Below are 20,231 nucleotides of genomic sequence, written 5' to 3'. Positions count from 1 at the left end.
AATCTTCACCTCCTCAAAAAAGTAAAATTTGCAATTTAACAGCACGACCCATAAGCTTTTGTCAATACTGCAGCCGAATATGCTTTCACACCAGGCGCTGCGACATGTCTCGAGAAGGGTGTTTGCAATATTTACAGCTTCAAAAAGACATTCTTCAAATAGGGGGGGGGATCACTTAGATCAAATACTGGAATCGCCATTAATCTGAGAGCTAAAAAACACACTTTGATATCTCTTTCTGTCTCTCTAACACACACAGAGGCTGAGACACCAGCTTTCCTGTAATCTTCCATTTATCACAGCTGTAGCCACTCTCCAGCCCTGCCCATGCTACTGTACCCTGTCACACTGCTGGCTGAACAAACTGCTCCTTGATGTATGAGGGCCTACACCGGCCATAAACTTATTCACTTTTAACTAGCGTGCTACCGGCTTGCCGTGTCCAGACATCACCTTTACTGTGTGTAGCGTATGAAAAAACTGCTAGTGAGAAATTAACCCCCTGGGTACTGCTTCATAACTCACTTCTCTTTTTTTTCTCCCTCTCTTTCTCCTCCCTCCCTCCCTCCCTCCCTATCTATCTATCTCTATTCCTCAGCCCAGGCATTAGTCCTGTATCTATTACCCATTAGAGTGTGTATGTGTCTTTGACAATAAAGGAAATGGCTCAGTAGAAGAAGAAGAAGGAAAAGAAGAATTGTGGGTCTTATATGTCTTGCTAAACGACAAACAGTTTCCTGTTAGTGAATGAATTGGGAGAGAAAGTCTGGACATCAGTCTCTTCTCTTTCCTTTTCTGGAAGCTACCACTGATCCCTCCTCCTTCCCTCCATTAATTGAGTACATGTAGATAAGACAAGAGAGTGTAAAGCCATAACTAACATCGGGTTTATGGTTGAGCTTATGATGTTGGCACCCTGGCACATGTGTCAACCCACACCTACCTCACTGTTCTCCCATGGTGCTTTGCTGTTTTATTGACTATATGTATTTATTGTCTCCAGTCAGTCTGGAGTCAATTGGATGACGCATTAATCTGGTAGAACACGATTAACGATTAATTGATAGCTGCAGCGTTATCAACACTGCTGCCTCCTTGCTGTGAATGCAAAAAAGAAGTCCGCACGCGCGCGCACACACACACACACACACACACACACACACACACACACACACACACACACACACACACCAAGTAAAAACTCAAACATGTAAACAAGCACAAATGAAAGCACGCACACCCACACACCCCCACTGTTACATATGTACCACATCAAGCACTACCACTGAGCACACACACCTAGTAAAGGTTAATTATGTAGTTTTTTCTTTCTTCAGCTTTTTTATGACTGCAGTAAGTTATAGCTACATGGGGCCCCTTCTTATCAAGCAATAAATTCATTAGTAGCTAACACGCCTCGCTGGGGCAGCTCATTTAGTTCTGACAAACAAGATTAGAGGACAGAGGGGGCAAGAGGGTGGATCTGGACAGAGAGCTGTGCGATCATACCACATGGATACACACCTTTTTCAGCAGTGCGAGGCATGGAAAAAGCATGAAGCCTGAGGGCGGTGGGGGAGGGGCTGCTATCTGCAAAGTGTTGCTGACTGTTGTCAGCAATGTGACATATAAACTTTATTTAAATCGCAAATGCTACTGTTGGTTTGAGTTTGGCTCCAAGCTAGGTTGTGTTTGTCCTAGCAGTGTTAGCCTAAGCAACAGCACTAGGCTAACGTACAAACAGCCTAGCAGTGGTAATCAGAATATGTATTTGCTGGCATTTTTAAGGGTGGTGGACCTACAGTTTTGGCAAGTGTTTGCCATTTTTAAAATGTGCATTTTAGCCCTGATCACAGTTTTTATAACCCTAAAACAGTATGTGCCTAAAACTAACCAGATTGAGTGAAAGCAAAATTTTAAAGTGGACTCAAGCGAAACTCAACCTTTAATCTTCTGGTAAACATTCGAACTCCTATGTTCAAACACAGACTTTGCCAGTCTTTCACAAATAACACACATACATTGACTTGTTTTAGAAACAACCCACAAATGATCCATATAGTAATTAAGGATCATTCATTTTCTAAGTTACCTGGATGTCGCTGTCCACCTAAACTAAAAGTGGTGACACCAAGACTACTTTTTTTTACACGCACTTATTCAAACAACTGCTAGATGACACTCATCAAAATGGTAAGAGTTTTTTTTTTCTGAGTTGGGTAAATAAGCAGGTTATAGGGCTAGCTAGCCTACTAAACCAAGCAACAAATGCAGTTAAAGGCTGAATACAAGGATCTGAGCCTGTAAAACAAATTGTGATATATTCATACATGTGTGAAAAAATGTAATTGGGTAAAGAATAAATCATAATATTAAGATATAAAATAAGTTTATGGCATATTTGAATAATCAAGTCTTACACAGAGTTTATAGGATGACATTAAACGAAGATAGTCTAACTCTTTTCATGGTCAATTGTCTGAAAATAATTTTTAACCATTAAGTCCTGTAATTGAATATGTTACACCAATTTGAATCCAGTGTTTTATACCAGTAAGTAGTCAGTTGTGGTTAAGAAGTATCTGTGGAAAAAAAAAATGTAATAACCCTTAAACACACATATGCTTTTCTTTAAACACACACTGTTTAACCCAAATACAGCTTAACTTGCTGAGTTAAATTGGCAAATATCACCTGCTGTGTACAGAGGCGCACAGGCTGGTACACACACACACACAAACACACACACACACACACACACACACACACACACACACACACACACACACACACTTGACATGCCTTTTTTTCTCACATCTAAAGAATGGGAGCAAGACACATCAGCAGACAAATCAAAAATTCAATCAATCACAGGGTATCGTCATTATGGCTTATCACACGCACAGGATGTGACAGGTGTGTGTCTCTGTGGGTGTTAGCTGGTAAATTCAAACAGACACACATACACAAACACGCAAAACACACAACACTTTGCCATTTTAGGCAGAAATCCGCACACAGCCAGCCTCCCACATATACACAAAGAGATGTAAATATATGTGAATATTGTCAAGCACTACTAGTGCACTTTGAACTGCAGCTCATTTCCATTACAGAGCGCGAGCAGGCAGACACGGGCGATAACAGGCCAATCGGTTGTGTAAGCTTTCATCTAACAATACACAAATATGAGCACATTGGAGAGATCACTAGATATGAAAATGTAGCCTTAAGCACACGGGAAAGCCTCTTATTCAATAAAGAGCGTCTCATCGCACGCTATTATCAGTGAAGCAGGCTCCGGGTATAAATGCTGTGCATTTCCCATTGTCGAGCGCAGAGATGTTGACAATGGCACTTCTTTGATGCTGAAGCTGAAGTCAGATATACAAATATCATAAAAAGGCACACTCAACAAGAAATGCTGTTGTGAGGCTTGTTTCGGTGAGCCACACTGACAAAAGTAATTGGGGTTTTTTTGTATTTTATTTTATGGTATTGCTGTTCAGTTTTATTTTTAATTACATTTAAAAAAGCCACAATAAATGAACTAAAATTTGATCTGACCATCTTTTAATTCCACACATTTTTCACTCAAAATAGAGAATAGTTAACTTGTGTAATGCTATGTTGCATTAATTACATTATAAAGCTGTTTATGTGACGTAAATGTACGCAATGAGTGCATGACAACAGCCAAACTGTGTTTTAATATTATACTAATGGCTGTCAAGTGCATGTTTTTAAGTAGCAATTTAATGGCCATTATTACCCTTGCTAATAAAGAAATATGGTAATCATATTGAGGCCTACATGGTGATCCTGAGCAAACAAACAAAAACATGATTATGAACTCATAAAAACATTAGGGTCATATTAATGCTTGTTATCCACAGCTCGCTTAGTGAACTAATGCACCAAAGTACATACATGTCAAGCCATGCGCACAATTTGGGAGAGCAGTAAAGGTTCATGATATGTCTTTTTACGGGAACTATTAGAAGAACCTGTCTGTGTTTAAGGAATGGGGAACAGGGTGTGGTGTTCCAGGACACACAGGCTTATTTACTCCTGCAACAGCGGGTCTATTTACAGACCGAAATGAGGGCAGGATCCTTTAGGATCAAGTGCTTTCGCTGTTTGGAGGAGGAATGTTGTCAGCATAAACTACCTTTAAGCTCTCAATCAGACGCACAAATACACAAGAGCAGACAGCAAATCATCTGTTCAGGGCTGTTTAACTGTTTTGAACTCTGAATCTAAATGAAACCTGTACCCTGGACTCATGTCAGTGAAACACAAATGCGCATTTAGAGAAACCCTCACATGTCATGAGTGATTGATTTTTGTGGGGGGGAAAAGAAAGTACAGGGGGCCTGGCTCAGTCTTAATTTTGTAATACAAGGAAGAGGTTAACCCACGTTGCCCGACAGCGTAAGCTGCAGTGTGTAACTACAGCCTGTCCGTTGACTCTCCCAAAACCGCACACACCGCCACCACAGCCCCTTTCCTTTACAGCAACGGCTCAGCAGGTGCTGGTCCTGTAACAGCGCGTAGTTACAGGAAGTGAGTTGTACTCTGAATACAGCAGAGGCAGACGAGGGAATTAGCTAACATTGTGGTGGGAGGAGGAAGGGAAAAGGAGACTGGGTGCAGATTGTGAGAGAAAATTGTTGAGAGGTGTGAAGGTGTGGTACTGTAAATCAGACCAACATAACACAAACCACAGGCCCAAAGATTCATGTTACTCTCTTCTTACTGGAAGTACACGTCGCAAGCACGCACACATGTTTCATAACGTACTGTTAATATGAAATAGTGCTTTGGTGAAAAGGGCCAGACACTGATAAGATGGGTGTATTATATGTCATCAGAGAGCTATGAATAATACAGACTCTATTCTGTTCTATTCTATTCTATTCTATTCTATTTTGCAGTATGTGTTTAAAACTCTGTTCTCCTCATCAGCATAGACTAGGTCTCATTAAACTTATACTACTTCAATGGTCACCAGATGGCATTCATTAAAACACATGTACACATACACACACACCCACACACACAAATATACATGCCATACAGAATGTTCTGCTCTATTATTCTTATGTCCATAAATGTAGCCCAGAATAAATCTAAGCCTTTTAGCCGTCTTTCACTCACTATAACATGGCCATCACCATGCACACACCAGCCATCCACCGACACACACACACACACAAGGCGTCTTCTCTATAATAAGGCCATCACCATTAAAGCTGTCAGCGCTGGAGTGTCGAGTAATATTGCCCAGAAATTACACCTCACTCACCCTGCGTGACACTGTAAGATCCTCAAACACACACACAAGCTCTCCATTTGACCCCACACAGCCAAAACTCTACATGGTTGTAATGCACATCTGCATGTGTCTCTGTGCCCGTCCTTCCATTAGGCTGAATCTGCCCCATCATGCATCTTGGGACCATATTATTTTCAGCTAGGAGTAAACAGATTACCACTGTTTGCCAAATACACAAGTGTGTGCAGTATTTTAGCAGGATCGCGCTTGTACGACGCAGAGCAGAGGATAAAATGCGGTGGGAGGTAGACCTAGTCGAAGACACAGCTATCAGAAAAATGGCAGTTTGAAGTAGAAAGGATAAGGAACTGCCACAGGAGTTGGTGAAATGATAAAGGACGTTTGGCAAAAGTCAGAAGACAGGAAAAAATAGGGCAAAGACATGAGCAGGATACATATATCCTAAAATCATTTAAGAAAAAAAAGATATATTCTGTGTTTTTTTCCCCATATTAACTAGAATTTTATTTACTGGTGTGCATTACATTGGGTTCTATAAATCTTCCACCATCACTGCACTAGAGGCAGTTACTGAGAGAAAACATGATGAGATGGTGCTGATGCTGCGTGAGCTGTAATAGACTGACCAGCATTCAAGAGCATACTGGCCATCAAGCGTTAGCGACAAAACTTGTGACGACACAAGCTGAGGTTACGTTCAAATAGTTTTAATGAGGAAACAATTTAATTGACTAATAATTATTGTTTTCTTCTCCCAGTTCCGTGTAATCATATTCTCCTCTGTCCTCTGGCCATGACATTCACATTAGAATCTTTGTGTGGGGTGAAATGTGGCACAAGTGCTGCCTGCGTATCCGTCTGACAGAAGCGACTGGCTCTGAGCAGCTTTCTCAAATCATCAACAACAAAAACAGACACACGCAATGTGCCTGGAGTGAGTGCTGACGTATTTATCACATTAGTATTAGCCCTTCTCTCCGTCACTGCAATCCTCACAGCTGGTGTTGACATGCAGTCCCCAGACCCCCTCAGCACCCCTGAGGCCTTGTGCATGAGTGCGTGTTTTTTTCTTCTTTTTCTCCCTGTATCTGTGTGGGAAATCTTATTTCCCATTCCCTACGGTGCTAATTTTCACCAGGTTAACAAAAAAGGGGGAAAAAAAGCATGAAAAAAATGAGAGGAGAAAGTTCAATCTGAAAAGAAAAGGGAGACAGAGAAAAGAGGCAGAATTAGGAGATGAGAGAGGAGGGGCAGGGGGGCGACAGGGGAGAGACAAAGATTGGTGATGCCAGTTTCCATATGACAAGTGGCGATGTTATGAAGATGGACGGGCGGCCGAGATGGAGCGCCTGACCTTTCCCAAAATGCCACATGTCACCGTGCTTTTATGTCACTCCCCGCAAAACAATATGTCAGGGGCATAAAAAATCATTACGCCCTCTCTGAATTATGCTGTTACAGCGCGCCGCAAAAAAATAATCATTAAGATGACATTATTCCACATTTAACTAGCAGGAAGATGAGGATGGGGTAGGGGCGTGTGGAGTGCGCTCTTTGAATTTATGATTTGTCGTGATTTCATGAGTAAAGCAGCCGTAGTGAACCATTGTCAGTTTAGATGTACTGTTATGACTTTTATGCTTTGGCGTGGGACTTTGGGGGAAAAGCTAAGAGAACAGTGATGATTGCAGAGCTCATGAGTGGAAAGATGACTTCTCACAGTGGAGCTGTACAGCAGTCATCTCTGTGAGCTGTTGGATATAATGGTCTATTTAAAGTGAGCTTCTCAATCTGAGAGGGGAGGTCTGAGGAACATTGACTCAACAGAAATCCTGAAGGAAGACATGGAACCTCTAATAAAGATTCCACATCTGACAACTGAGCCATGTAATTGTCAGCTAACAGCTCCATAATATGTCTATAATGTAGACTTAGCATTCACTTGAATGGGGCTTTTGGGTGGAAATAAAAGCTGAGGGGAATATTTTAATAGAGCATGTCATTCAGGTATCATGCACAATTTAAATGCTACTGTGAGGCTTCCATCCCATTCAGTGTCTGCTGTTTAAAGTTCTTCTAGCTTGCAACTGTTTTCTTTTGGTAAAGAAATGCTCAGATGAGCACTGTTCTGAACAAACACTAGGTTTCAATTGTCCTTAATTAACTGAAAGGTGCTGGTTAAAAACATGACAGAAACATGTTCATACTTCATGTTTCAGCACCAGACTTGGTGCAATATAGTAGTTATATATTTGTAACCGTGTGGTGGAAACAAATCTTAGTGTAAAGGCACTTATTTTTTAACTGTAGCTTTGACTGTTATATATTGAGCTTGGTGTGTAATGGCCTTAAGGCAAAAGTTAAGGGGTAACATCTTCAACTTGCAAACATCAGGGTAATTCATAAGTATAGCACAGTATAGCATAACATCTTGTTTTGCTACAATAGCACTCCTGTGGTATGATGATCGTGATGGCTATGATTAAAAAGATTAAATACTTGACAAACATTGGATGTTGAATAACTGTTGGCTGGTGGCCATGAGTTGAAAAATAGTTCTGAAATTAACACTTATCCAATGCCACAGACATTACCACAATTTCAGCTCAAGTTACATCATCAGTGTTGCCCAGACATTTTATTTTAGACTTTCAAGTAAGCAAAAGTCTACTAAAAAAAATGTTACATTTTATTTTATTTTTTTACGGTTGATTAGAATAAAATAAAATAAACATAAAAGTGTTTCTTAACAGAAAGAATGAGAAGGGTAGACACTGCTGTCATATAGCTGACTAACCTCATCTACTTCTGTTCCAGTGTTTTAGCATTTAGCATTAGCAGTAGCCCTCAATTGTGACACATGAACACAGTGACTTAGTCAGCAATAAAATTACTCTTTCAGAACTGCTGAAAGAGTAATTTTATCCTCATTTAGTTGTGTTTCCATATACTGATTCATAGCCTGAGCTTACTAGGACATTTAAATCTAAGAAAGCAGCTGTTTTTGTTAGGATGTAAGTCCAGTGACTAGAACGATACCTTTATGTCAAACTGAACTATTGATCTGAGGGATTGCACAGTAGCAGTCTTTGACATTTTGCCTGGTATTTCAACTGGGAGATGTTCTGGCTTCAGACATTTGACCTATATAACCCTAAACATGAGCGCACACCTGCCCACACGGGCACACACACACATATATATATATATATATATATATTACTGTACACATAAATGCACACTCATGGACACTGTCCTGTCCTATCTGTGTGTGCATGCGGATGTCATCAGTCGTAATAGCTCCTGACATCAGCAGAATTGAGTTTAATGTGGATGTCCTCTATAAGCCAATCATCCAATCGGCGCTCTCCTGACTATATGGGTCAAAGGGCAAGGTGATGTCATACTTTCTGACAACATGACAAAAAGCCTAAGAGAGAGCCGGAGCATGTGAGAGCGAGATAGAGAGTGGATTTCTCATAGGTTTGGGGTGCTGTCTTGACACAGTGCTGGAGCGAACACACACACTGAGGACCTCTCAGTGCTTCTCCAAATCTGGCAGCCAACAATAAAGCACTCAGTGAAACATTTATGACTTTCATAAACAAGAGCCGGTGATTAATGTTAGCCCTCTTCTTTCGGATTTCTAATAAAGTATGACACATTTACACCCTCGGTCAACGCAGCCAAAGCCCTATTAAACATGTCTGAGAGGATAGATGGCTGTGAAGCGCACGCTGACACACGCACGCTTAGACAAGAAAAAAAGGAAATTAACCAAACAATGCCTTGCTCATGGTTTTCCATTTGACTTGAAACAAGCAAAGCACCCGCATGTCTAATTTGCCATGACATTAAAAGGCTCAGTCATCTCTGAACGGAGCACAGCCCTTCCAGCTAATCTGGGTCTTCCTGTATAACTTTGATCGCTGGGAGATCGTCTCCAACTTTAACTCGTCTCTTAGTCTTGTTTAGCAGCTAGACTATTTAAAAAACAACAAAACTCTTTCGGTTGAAGAGCTCAGTGTCTTTATTTGCCTGTTTACATTGCATATGTGCGTATTTGGGAGCTTAGTGTACAAATATGGTGCTCCTGCAAACAGCTTTTGAGTGTTGTTCAGATTTAAAAGGTCAAAACATACCAAACTGTCTGAGCATGGAAAACTCAAATTTAATCTTCTTATTTGGACCGCTCTGGTTGCTAAGTCTCCCCACGTCCTTGAGGATATTTGGATGTAAATGTGTGCGTGTGCGTGTGTGTGTGTGCGGTAATAAACCATGCCATGACTCCATCTCTCCATTATACGGTAATCATCCAAAAGTAGAAGGAGACGTTAAAGTGGGAATGAGCACATCTTAAGAAGGGGGGAAAAAAAACTCGAGTGCCAATACCACAGTCAGAATGCCACACAAACTTGCGTTCACCTTTACCCTCTGTCCCAGTAACACCAGACGCCTGCGGACTGCTGTCCGTGTCGTAGTTTTATTAGTTTAACATGGATTCTATTTTCTGTTCGCCCCTCTCAAAGTCATTACCGTCAGCAGGGTCACTATAAATAACCACCCAGATGATTATTATCCAGGCTAATCACTAATATTAGCCAGATTGAATTATGCTTTGAAAGAACGTTTCATTTACCTCTAATTCGGTGTTACGCTGAAATGAAAAGAAATCAGTAAATATCCTTGTGCTGGTTTGTGCAATGACCTCGTGGAAATCACCACCCAGAAGTACAGCTGCTTTCACAAACATGTCTAAAAAACCTTTAAAGAAAGTAATGAAATCATTAGTACTTGACTTTAAATACATGTCAGTATCATAAACTGTGTGCCACAGCTTTATCCTCGTCTGTATCACTGATTCCTGAGCTTTTTTCCCTCCCTTATACAAAATTTCCCAGCATGTCTCACCCACACCGGCCCAGTCCCACCCACTGTAACCAGCATTTTGTCTCAGACTTTACCAGGAATCGCATCAGTAAAGTACAACCCAGAGCCACCCATTGTTTTACTGTGCAGTGTTGTTCTCTGAAATACTGGAATCCAGCACTTTAAGGGATAAAACTAAAACCAGATATGTGTGTGAGAGAGAAAAGTGTGGAGAAAGATTTGTATTACTTTAACTTTTTGGGGTTTGTTATACTTTATTATGGAAATTGGTGGTTAAAGATCATAGTACTGCACTTTTTTTAACCATCTTGTTATTCCCCAAATGCATAAAGGCTTGTTTGTTAGTGGTTTTGTACATTACCGGACTGATTTTGATACATGCCTACAAAGTTATTGGCTACATCTGAAAGAGGGGAGACTGCAGAGGGGAGGTAGAAGGAGGCAAGAGAGGGTGTGTGTGAGAGAGAAGGAACGGGGAGGGTTTGAGCATGTGAGCCTGCCAGGCTCCCTGCTGGGTCTCCATTCACTGAAGCTGTTCTTTTACAAGGGACCCTGCCTGGCAGAGAGGGGCGTCCCTGCCAGGATAAAAAGAAAGGGGTGGGCAAGTCCAGTCAAGGATGCAACTGTTGCTATGTGGGAGGAAAAATACAGTAGTCTTCTTCGGTGGCTCTTAATTCAGTTTAGCTCAAGACAAGAATCACTGATGAATGAGTGAGCACTGGCAAGGCACCGGGATATATCTAAAAACAACTAGTGTAGTCCAGTGCAGTGTATTCCAGTGCATGGGTGCGGGTGGTGCTTATTGTTACGGTATGATACATATGGGAAATAAGGGTGGTGTTAGAGATTGTGGTGGTACGAGGGGGGACTCTCATTGTGAAATCCCGATGGAGGGTAATTGGAATTCAATAGGAGTTAGATCATGGCTGCTGCCTTAGTTCCTTTGAGGGAAAAGCTATGGGGGATTAGCAGTCGTTAGCCCATAGTGATGTGAAGTGGAAAGGAACAGCTGGCTCTTAGCTAGCCACATGGTGTGTGTGTGTGTGTGTGTGTGTGTGTGTGTGTGTGTGTGTGTGTGTGTGTGTTTGTATGCTTTTTGTGTGTAAGCAAAGAGATAGTAAGCAAGTGAGTCTGTGTTTCACCTTGTCTCCTTATGTGTGTTTGTTAGCAAGGAGGTGTAGCACTCACAACGATGGCTTCAACTTACATGCATTGGTTTTAGAATAATGGCTTTTTCCTACACTTGGGACAGCTTATTACTTATTCTATTCTATTCTATTCTATTCTATTCCCATTGGATCCTTATTGCCACCTCAACAATGGAAGTTTCTAGACTGTGGGGAGTCTGCTAAACTGTCAGTCCTGCAGTGTTTTATGAGCACGGAACACTTTGTTATTTTATATAAAAGCAGGCAGGCAGGTTTGCTGAATACTTTTGCCATTTTATGTGGGAGGATGAAGGAGGGATGGAGGGATGGAGGGAGGGAAAGCGCTAAGAAGGAAAGGTGGAATAAACAGGCCTATTAGACATCCAGCCTGAGGACGGGGCACGTGGCTCCATACTGCAACGAGCCGCGACCACCGGCATAATAATGCACAATGCTGAAGGAAGACCTCGTAACTCTGATGCTTTTATGTGTCTCTGGGTTAGATTATACCGTATGCTCCTTTTGATTTGCTAACATGGGAGTTTACAGGACTACCACGACCTGTGTCATGCAGAAATAACATATTATCACAATTTCTTTCTTTCTTTTTCTGTGTTTTTTGGCATGTTTCACCCTTGATGTGAATTCTTTCTTATGTTTCTAACGAAAATTCAATTCAAACAGCGAACATTCCAGGCAGGACAGTCACAGGAGGTTCCCACTGTGGCTGTCAGCCACGCACATGCAAGTTTAGTCTTTAAATGGTAAATGGCCTGTATTTGTATAGCGCTTTTCTAGTCCCTAAGGACCCCAAAGCACTTTACACAACCAGTCACACACACATTCACACACTGGTGATGGCAAGCTACATTGTAGCCACAGCCACCCTGGGGCGCACTGACAGAGGCGAGGCTGCCGGACACTGGCGCCACCGGGCCCTCTGACCACCACCAGTAGGCAACGGGTGAAGTGTCTTGCCCCAGGACACAACGACCGAGACTGTCCAAGCCAGGGCTCGAACCGGCAACCTTCCGATTACAAGGCGAACTCCCAACTCTTGAGCCACGATCGCCTGTAGTCACAAACATAATGACTTATCTGATGACTAATAAATAAACTTTGCAAAGTGAATAGAGCCTAAAAAGGGAAACAATGACAAAAATGTAAAATTAAAATTTGTTAAAGTAAAATTCAAGGGCAGTTGAAAGAATTGATTCAAAACACTTGGATTTCTGCTCCAAAATGCCACATTTTCCCCAAATACTTCAGTAGTTGGTTTATCATTGTGATTACATTTATGTAGTACATCCCAATCAACACCTCTCTTATGGCTTTATGTTAAGCATTAAACTCAGGGAGCTTCCTTAACATGATAGCAAAAAAAAAAAGAAAAGAAAAGAGAAGTAAGAAAAAGCAGCACTGCTACTGACAGATTTTCAGATGATAGGCACGGCCTCACGAGAGACCTCAATTCAAACACTGTATGGGATATATCAGACCTTTGTCTCACCCCCTCTGGGGTCAAAACGACAAGACCCACTCCTCTCATCAATGTCATGTTCTCTCTCCTTCAGTCTCTCTCCCTCTCTCCCATGCCATCGCTGCATTCAGCCAGGTCAGACTATTAAATGGTAGAATACATTAAAGGCTGGGTCGGGGTAAGGGTGGGTAAGAGGGGTGGGGGGGCTAATAGATTGGAATATTATAACCATACAATAATTTCATGAAAAAGTCAAGGAGGGATCATCGCTCTTATTAACTCCAAGAGAAATTGAGGCTGAAAAATTGTCAAATAGAAAATGTTAATGCCAGGCTATACTACATGTAATTGTGGCTGCACCATTCCCTGGTCTGGCCCCATTCATGCCACTTTATTAGTGGTAATTGAGGATATGAATTATAAATGTGGGGGGGGTGATTTTTCTTCTCCTTCTCATTGAAAGTGAAGCGTAATGACCACTGCCATTGTTTAACCTTCATAATCGTCTGTTCTCATTTCTTTGCTTTCCTCTTTCTCTCTTTTTTCCCTTTTAACTTCTTAAGTACTCTTTTCTTTTATTCATGCCTCTACTTTCCCATCTCCCCCTATTCTCTCCACTCTCCATCTCTAACATTTTTCCTTTGCTTACGCTTTCCTTTTTCTTCATTTTTTCTTCTTCTTGATATTCTTTAGTAACCCCAGGCTTTACCTGTTGTCCCGGTGTTCTCTTACCTGTTTTGTCTTTCCCATCACCTCCTAGTCTCCTCACCTTTACTCGGAGAATTTATTTTCAGTGTTTTTGCTGAATTTGAACTTCACCAGCTTTAAGGTGGCATATGTAAGACACCCACACAAACAGGGAAGCAAACACATATAACAGCACACTCATGTGAGAGGGTTGGCAGTGCTTTTTACCTTGGTGTGATTGCATAATAAGCTCCAACCAATGATGTGAATGCCCCAGGCGATGGATCCAGCAAAAAGGGGGCGAGAGGTTTTCCTGGCATTGAATCTGAGAAGTTCACTTTTTTTATTTTTTTATTTAGGCTTTTTAAAGATCAGCAGCTCCACACCTACCATCCAACAAAGTCCATTAGCCCCAGCCTCTCACCCACGACCAGTCTGCTTTTTATTTACAACATCAAACGTTTCACTTCATTAAATTACCTTTCTTTCCCCTCCCTCCCTTCTTGCGCTCCCTCGCTCTCCCTTTCCCCTCATAGCTCGCCCAGTTGCATTAAGTTGAAACATGTTTTCTGAAACAAAAGGACGTGGGGTGACGGGGGGATAAAACAGCCCTCCGATGCAGTCTGCAGTGGTTTTATAGGGGGAAATAATGGGTAATTGGGAGAAGGTATTTAATAGGAAACCGACATTGCGCTGTAATGTAACTGTTGTAAAAGGGAGGCTCGCTCAGTCGGTGTCTCTGAAATGTGGACGGCTGCTACTCACTATTTTCTGTTGGAAGGCATCAGCTGCCTGTTAAGTGGTGATGACTGTGTGAGTCTGTCCTGGACACACTCAAGTGTTCACGTCTGCTTGTCTACGTCTTGCACTGCCAAGTGGACAAAAGTAACACAATTTAACCGAACGTTACTGTAGCACGAATGGCTTTAGAGTTGAGTAAAATCTTTTACTGCAGGTGAATGTCAGCTTTCCCTTAAAAACATTTTTTAACCCGTTGCCATTTGCTTGCCCCACACAACTTTAAATGAAGTGAAATTCAAACAATGCAATCTAATTGTTCCCTTTCAAAGACTTTTTACACCATTGATTATTGTTTACTTGATCTAGCTCCAGTCTCCCGCCAGACATGCAAGATGTTGCATGTGAAATCCCTTCTGAAACCTAAATCTTCTGCTCAGATATTTTTTTCCCCTCCAGCATTGATTGAGAGTTTGATTTGATCTGGGTCCCTCATGTACTGCCACATCTGCAGCATGTACTTGTGTGTGAAGCGGGCGTCAGCTGTGTGAGCATATAAATGAAACTAGAGAAGAGTGAAAGCTAAACATTCTCTAAGATCAATATTCCAATATCTAACATCAGGGAAGTCCAATAAGTACAACGCCAGGGACACTTCAATGGCAACATCAAGGCAGCGGGGTTTACGTGCTCACACGCACACATACAAATACACACACTAACGATTAGAAGGTTTCTGATAGTGATCAGGCAAGCGCCGTAAAATCCATCCTACTTAGGAGAACGGAATAATCCATTTGGGGGAAGGTTTCAGTACGGTCCATACTAACCATGTCACGGTGAAGTGCCTACCAAAAGCAATGGGGATAATTTGGCAAAGTTTTGAATCAGTGAGCTGAGGTCATATTGCCAGAAGCAGAGATAAGAATTAGCAATCAATGTTCATCAAGATTGTTAACATAATAGGCCTAAGGCCAGCAAATGCGACAGAATGCTGGGGTTTACAATCATTGTCCAGCTACACACTGGTGAGCTGTATAAACAGTAATCGCTTCAGCTGTTACTTTCTGCTCGGCGTTCAAAGTGATCAGAACGAAATTATTTGAATGTGGAGAGACAATTCAGTGTCATGACTGCTAAAAAAGGAGGCACCATGCAGGAGAACATGGCCGTGCCTCAGTGTTGCTCATCTTTCTCCCAAATTATTAAGTAGCTTCCATTCGTCTTGGACATCTTTGTTTGGACAATAAGCAATGAGGCTGAACTAATGACCCTTATTCTAATCACATCAGACTCGAGGCAAAGGTGTGTGCATCTATACAAATGTGGTTCTGTGTGTGTGTGTGTATATACGAAAAGCAGTGACCCTGACAGCCAATGGTCATCGAAACACTGACCAGTCCTGGTCGATACCCTCTCAACCACCTAACCAATTGCACCCACCCCCAATCATCTCACCCGCCTCCCTTCCCACAAAACCCATTCACAGCCTCAATCAATGTCGAATTATGGGTTATTTATTGAATAATCAAGAGGGAATCACGGGTCCGGCCGACTGACTAGCCCGCAGTGCCTGACAATAGGGAAATAGAAGGTAGTGTTGGTGGTGGGGCTATTTATCAGCCTAACTGCCATGCATGCGTTTGGAATTAGGGTAATCAGTTGGCATGTAAACAGTAGGCCTAGCAGCTGGCTGCCAGACTGCTGGGCTATTACTCACTTTCCACTTATCATGGCTCATGTCTGACTGTGTGGGCGCGTGTGTGTGGATGCATATATTGGTTAGAGGTGACTAAGCATGTATTTAGGGACTGCTGCTACTTATGTTTGCTGTGTTGGCTAGTATATGCACGTAGCTCAGCTTCTTCATGTGATTTAACAGCAGTGGCAGTTTAACTTCAACGCCAGGGATGTCAAAATCATTTTACATCGTGGGCCACATACAGCCCACTTTGAACTTTTTGGGCCAGTGAAAACACCCCTTTCTGTCATTTAATCCTTGTGATATGTTAATATTTAATTTAATTCAGGTCATTTTTTTAATAGTGCCAATACACAACAACAGTCACCTGAAGGTGCTCTATTTTAAAATATATAATATAAAGTAACATATGGAAAAGAAGTGTAATTTCAAGAAATGCTGCTGTGGTAAATGAAAGGAATCTGTCATCACGACTCCTTGGGCTTGAAATACATACATTTAATCTTCTCTGTCTTCATTACTCGGGGTGTCTTTTGTGTTTTTTTCCTTCCATCACACCCAACTTGTTGTGGCAGATGGTTCACCCCGGTTCTGCTGGAAGTTTCTACCTGTTAGAAGGGAGTTTTTCCTTCCCACTGTTGCCCAGTGCTTGCAACAAGGGGTCGTCTGATTGCTGGGGTTTTCGCTGTATTTTTTTTTTAGGGTCTTTACTTTAAAATATAAAGTGCCTTGAGGTTACTGTTGTTCTTGTGATTTGGTGCTATATAAAGAAAACTGAACCAAATGACCATGGAGAAGGTCTTCATCAGTAAGAAAACCTTTCATATATATTTTTCTTCTTTTTAATTCCTTTTGTTTAACATGTATACATATGACAGTCACAAGTTTGAAAATTAGCCGCTATCACAAAGCTGAACATGTGGACAGACCTGAAAATGGTGGCGTGGCCAAATTGAAAAGAAAAAAAAAGGATTCATAATCAATGCACGAAAATCATCTGGGTTAAGATTTGAAACCCAGAGTCCCTAGGCCACTTGTAAACTAATCTGCCAGGGCAGCCCTTGTGTTAGAGGTCAACAGACATCATTACAGTGGGTGTGCAGGGGATAGAGGAGAGGGCAAGGCTGCATATGTGTTGGTGTGTGTGTGTGTGTGTTTGTATGAAGGGCAGATGAGAGGGCAGGGTTGGCTGCTGTGGGAGGATCGTCTTTCTCCCCAGATCTTTGGCCTGTGAGGATTGGCTGCATGCTGCTGAGTTGAGGGTGGAAAGCTTATTCTGACAGGCAGGACGAGACCTGGCAGACAAGACCTGATATGTGTTTTAAACACCAAAACAAACAGATATTAGAGAGTGCGCTGAAAAGTATCTTAGTCCGAGTCTGTGTCTGTGGGTTTGAGAAATCTGCGTAAAGGGACAAAGATATGTTTGTACCACTGAATGTGACTTTGAGATTCATAGTTGGACAATAAGGCTGCTTTCCAGCTCCCATAATGCACCGTATGTACCTTGCCCCAGAGGGAAAAAAATCACGAGTTCTCTCTTCAACTTATCTCCTTAAACACTTTGTAGTAGAGGTGGGTGGATAACGATAGTATCGATACCAACGCTAGCATTGGTATTGGATCGATACTAGCATGATAGGTATTGATATTTTGTTCCTATCCTCTAAGCTCAGTGTGTAACCCACTGAATTGTGTTAAAATTACAACTCAAACATGCTCTTTGAAAGTAAAAGTCACAGTGATTTCCTGCATGGGCAATAATGCCTCTGTGTTTAGCTGATATCAGACCGATAACAGCAGTATCGCACAGCACTAGTTTGTATAATCCTATCCATGTTTTTGTGGTTAGAAGCACAATATAGTCACAAAGTCATAAAAGTAAAAGGCCCAGTTTATTTGCTGCTTTTTGCTTGCCATTGTACTAACATCATAACCAATAAACATTTAAGTTTAATTGTTTATACAGATATATGAGTGCATATGCACTACAACATGTGCCCAATGGTGGCGAATGGGGTTAAAGCTATATTTTTTTGAGGGTCTGTCTCTTATTAATAAAGCGCTGTCTTGGTAAGTTCCACTTAAACAGCCCTATCAATCTGCTCCACTTATGGACTCCATAAATTACAAGACATTCACAATGCTTCACTCATGCTCTGGTTGCAGTGAAAGAAAGAAAACAGGTAAATAAAAATGAGTAGGACAGAAAAGGAAAGAGCGACAGTCAAAAAGAGGAAGGAAAGCAGCTGAGAAGAATGGAGCAATAGTGAAGCAGTAAGAGCATAAAAGAAAGCAAATAACAAAGGTTTCTTTTATTTTTTTAATATCTGGGCATCCCTATACATATCTATCTATCTGTTTATCTCCCCCTCTCGCTTTTAAGTCCTCTGTACTGTCGACACTTATTGCATGTCGCCATATTTTCATCCCTCAAAAAGCATTAGAAAAGCCGATGTCAGGGTGGGGTAAGTGAATTAGGATTGGTTTTTGCCTCCCATGGCCACAGAGAGAGGTAGGGTTACCCACAATAAGATCAGAATGAGACCAATTTTGTTTCCGTTGCCATTCAAAACAAACAATGGGCACCTAATAGCCCTGCAGCATCTGTGGCCTCGCTCAGGCCAAAACACACATGATGGCCCTGGTCGATAGACGCCGACAGCTAGATGGACGAGTGGAGTGGCGCACAAGAGAGCACGTGCACACAGAGGCAGCCACACACTTATGTAGTCAGACAGGCCCGCGTGATTTTTTTCCCTGATAGCCGCAAGCTGCCTGGAACGCTAGTTAGCGGTTGCTGTAAAAGTGGTCTGAGTGCTTCTGAAGACACCGATCATATCAGGAAAACAGGAGAATAGAGGCTTATCGACTCAGAGAGGGTGACAGACAGGGAGGGAAGGGAGTGAGGGGAAAGAGGGAGCAGGATTGGTGTTCAGGCCTAGCCAACACATACTGTAGGTGATCTAATCTTGGAGCATTACACTGACAGACAGCCCACAATCAGCGGTGACCATTTGAGGATTGGGAATGGATACATGAACGCTGAAGATTTGTGTTTAGTTTCTTCTCTTCTCTTCTCTTCTCATTAAATTCTGAAACTTTTCAAGAACTGATTCAGTGTAAAGCTTCATTTCTCAAGCAAAATTGCCAAAAATCTTTAGCTCTTTTACCATTTCCACTCAAAACTCAGGCTAAAACTGCAATTCATTTCTAAATAATATGCCATACTACAAAGAAAGAAACTAGCTCTCCTTGCTTTGCTGAAAAGAACCACTTTTCTTGACTCCAGCATCACTTGTATGCACTTGGTGGTTATATATGAAACAAAAAGTATTTATTTGCATCGCACTTCCTCAAATGCACTTAAAAAGAACAACTTTCTCTGAATTTTGCTGAAATAAGCATCTTTGGCTTTGAGTCAATTGTTGCTCAGCCCAAACAACAAACAACAAAAACGCATGCTGGAAACTTTATAGTGAACAAAATAAACTTGTATTATTTATTTATCTACTATTTTCTGGCATCTAATAAAAAAATGGATTTGTATTTTATTTAATTACTTTTTGTCTCCTGGATGCCTAATTCCTTCATTCCTTCCTTTGAGTCCTCTCCTCTTTGCCTTGTTGGGAAAACAGAGACTAGCTAAATTGCTGTTACACCATAAAATCTATAGGTAACTCGAGGAAATGCAGTTAATAATTTGTGATAACAATGAAAATGTCTCACCAGGTCATCCGCCCCAGTAATACACCCTCTGGGTTCTACTGCAAGTAAGTAAGGATGCTCTACGTACAGCAGCCCGACCTCATGCTGGCCTCAACTAATGATATTAGGACACGGTGACGTTGTAACAGGGTCATCCGTGGTGCACCTATGCTCTCACATACAGACATCCACATGCAGTGAATGAACTACGGACACACACACAGAGTCTCGAGTCCCCTGGGTGAGCTGTTAAAGAAGCTCTCCTCTTTGGTCACCTCTCATTACAGCCCATTAGTCAGGTGGTTTTTCAGAGAGTGTGTGGGGTCGCCCCTCACTGGCTAACAAGTGGGGTAACGGTGTTAGGAAAAGAAAGGCTGAGGGAGGAGGGGCGCAGTGCTTCCACCTGCCCACACATACCCTCGGGGTATCGATTGCAACCGCTGTTTCACCTTTGCCTCCGTGACCTCCCGAACGATGTGTTTATTTACTCTACCACATCACCAGATGCAAACACACGTTCAACACACACTGTATGTCGCACACGAAACACATCTAACCAACAAGGGCGTTACAGAGCCA

General features: G+C 41.9%; 1 protein-coding gene across 6 annotated transcripts in view; it reads right to left on the bottom strand.

Moving 5' to 3' along the window:
• The window catches only part of rnf220a (ring finger protein 220a), a 164,313-nt gene that overhangs the window by 57,995 nt on the left and 86,087 nt on the right, over positions 1 to 20,231 (bottom strand). The gene's annotated exons all lie outside the window — the stretch shown is intronic.

This window comes from Simochromis diagramma, unplaced genomic scaffold (genome assembly GCF_900408965.1).
Source record: "Simochromis diagramma unplaced genomic scaffold, fSimDia1.1 OVJJ01000663.1, whole genome shotgun sequence".
In the NCBI taxonomy this organism is placed as follows: Eukaryota; Metazoa; Chordata; class Actinopteri; order Cichliformes; family Cichlidae; genus Simochromis; species Simochromis diagramma.
The sequence above is the reverse complement of the archived record's forward strand: the minus strand, read 5'-3'. Positions and strand labels throughout refer to the sequence as shown.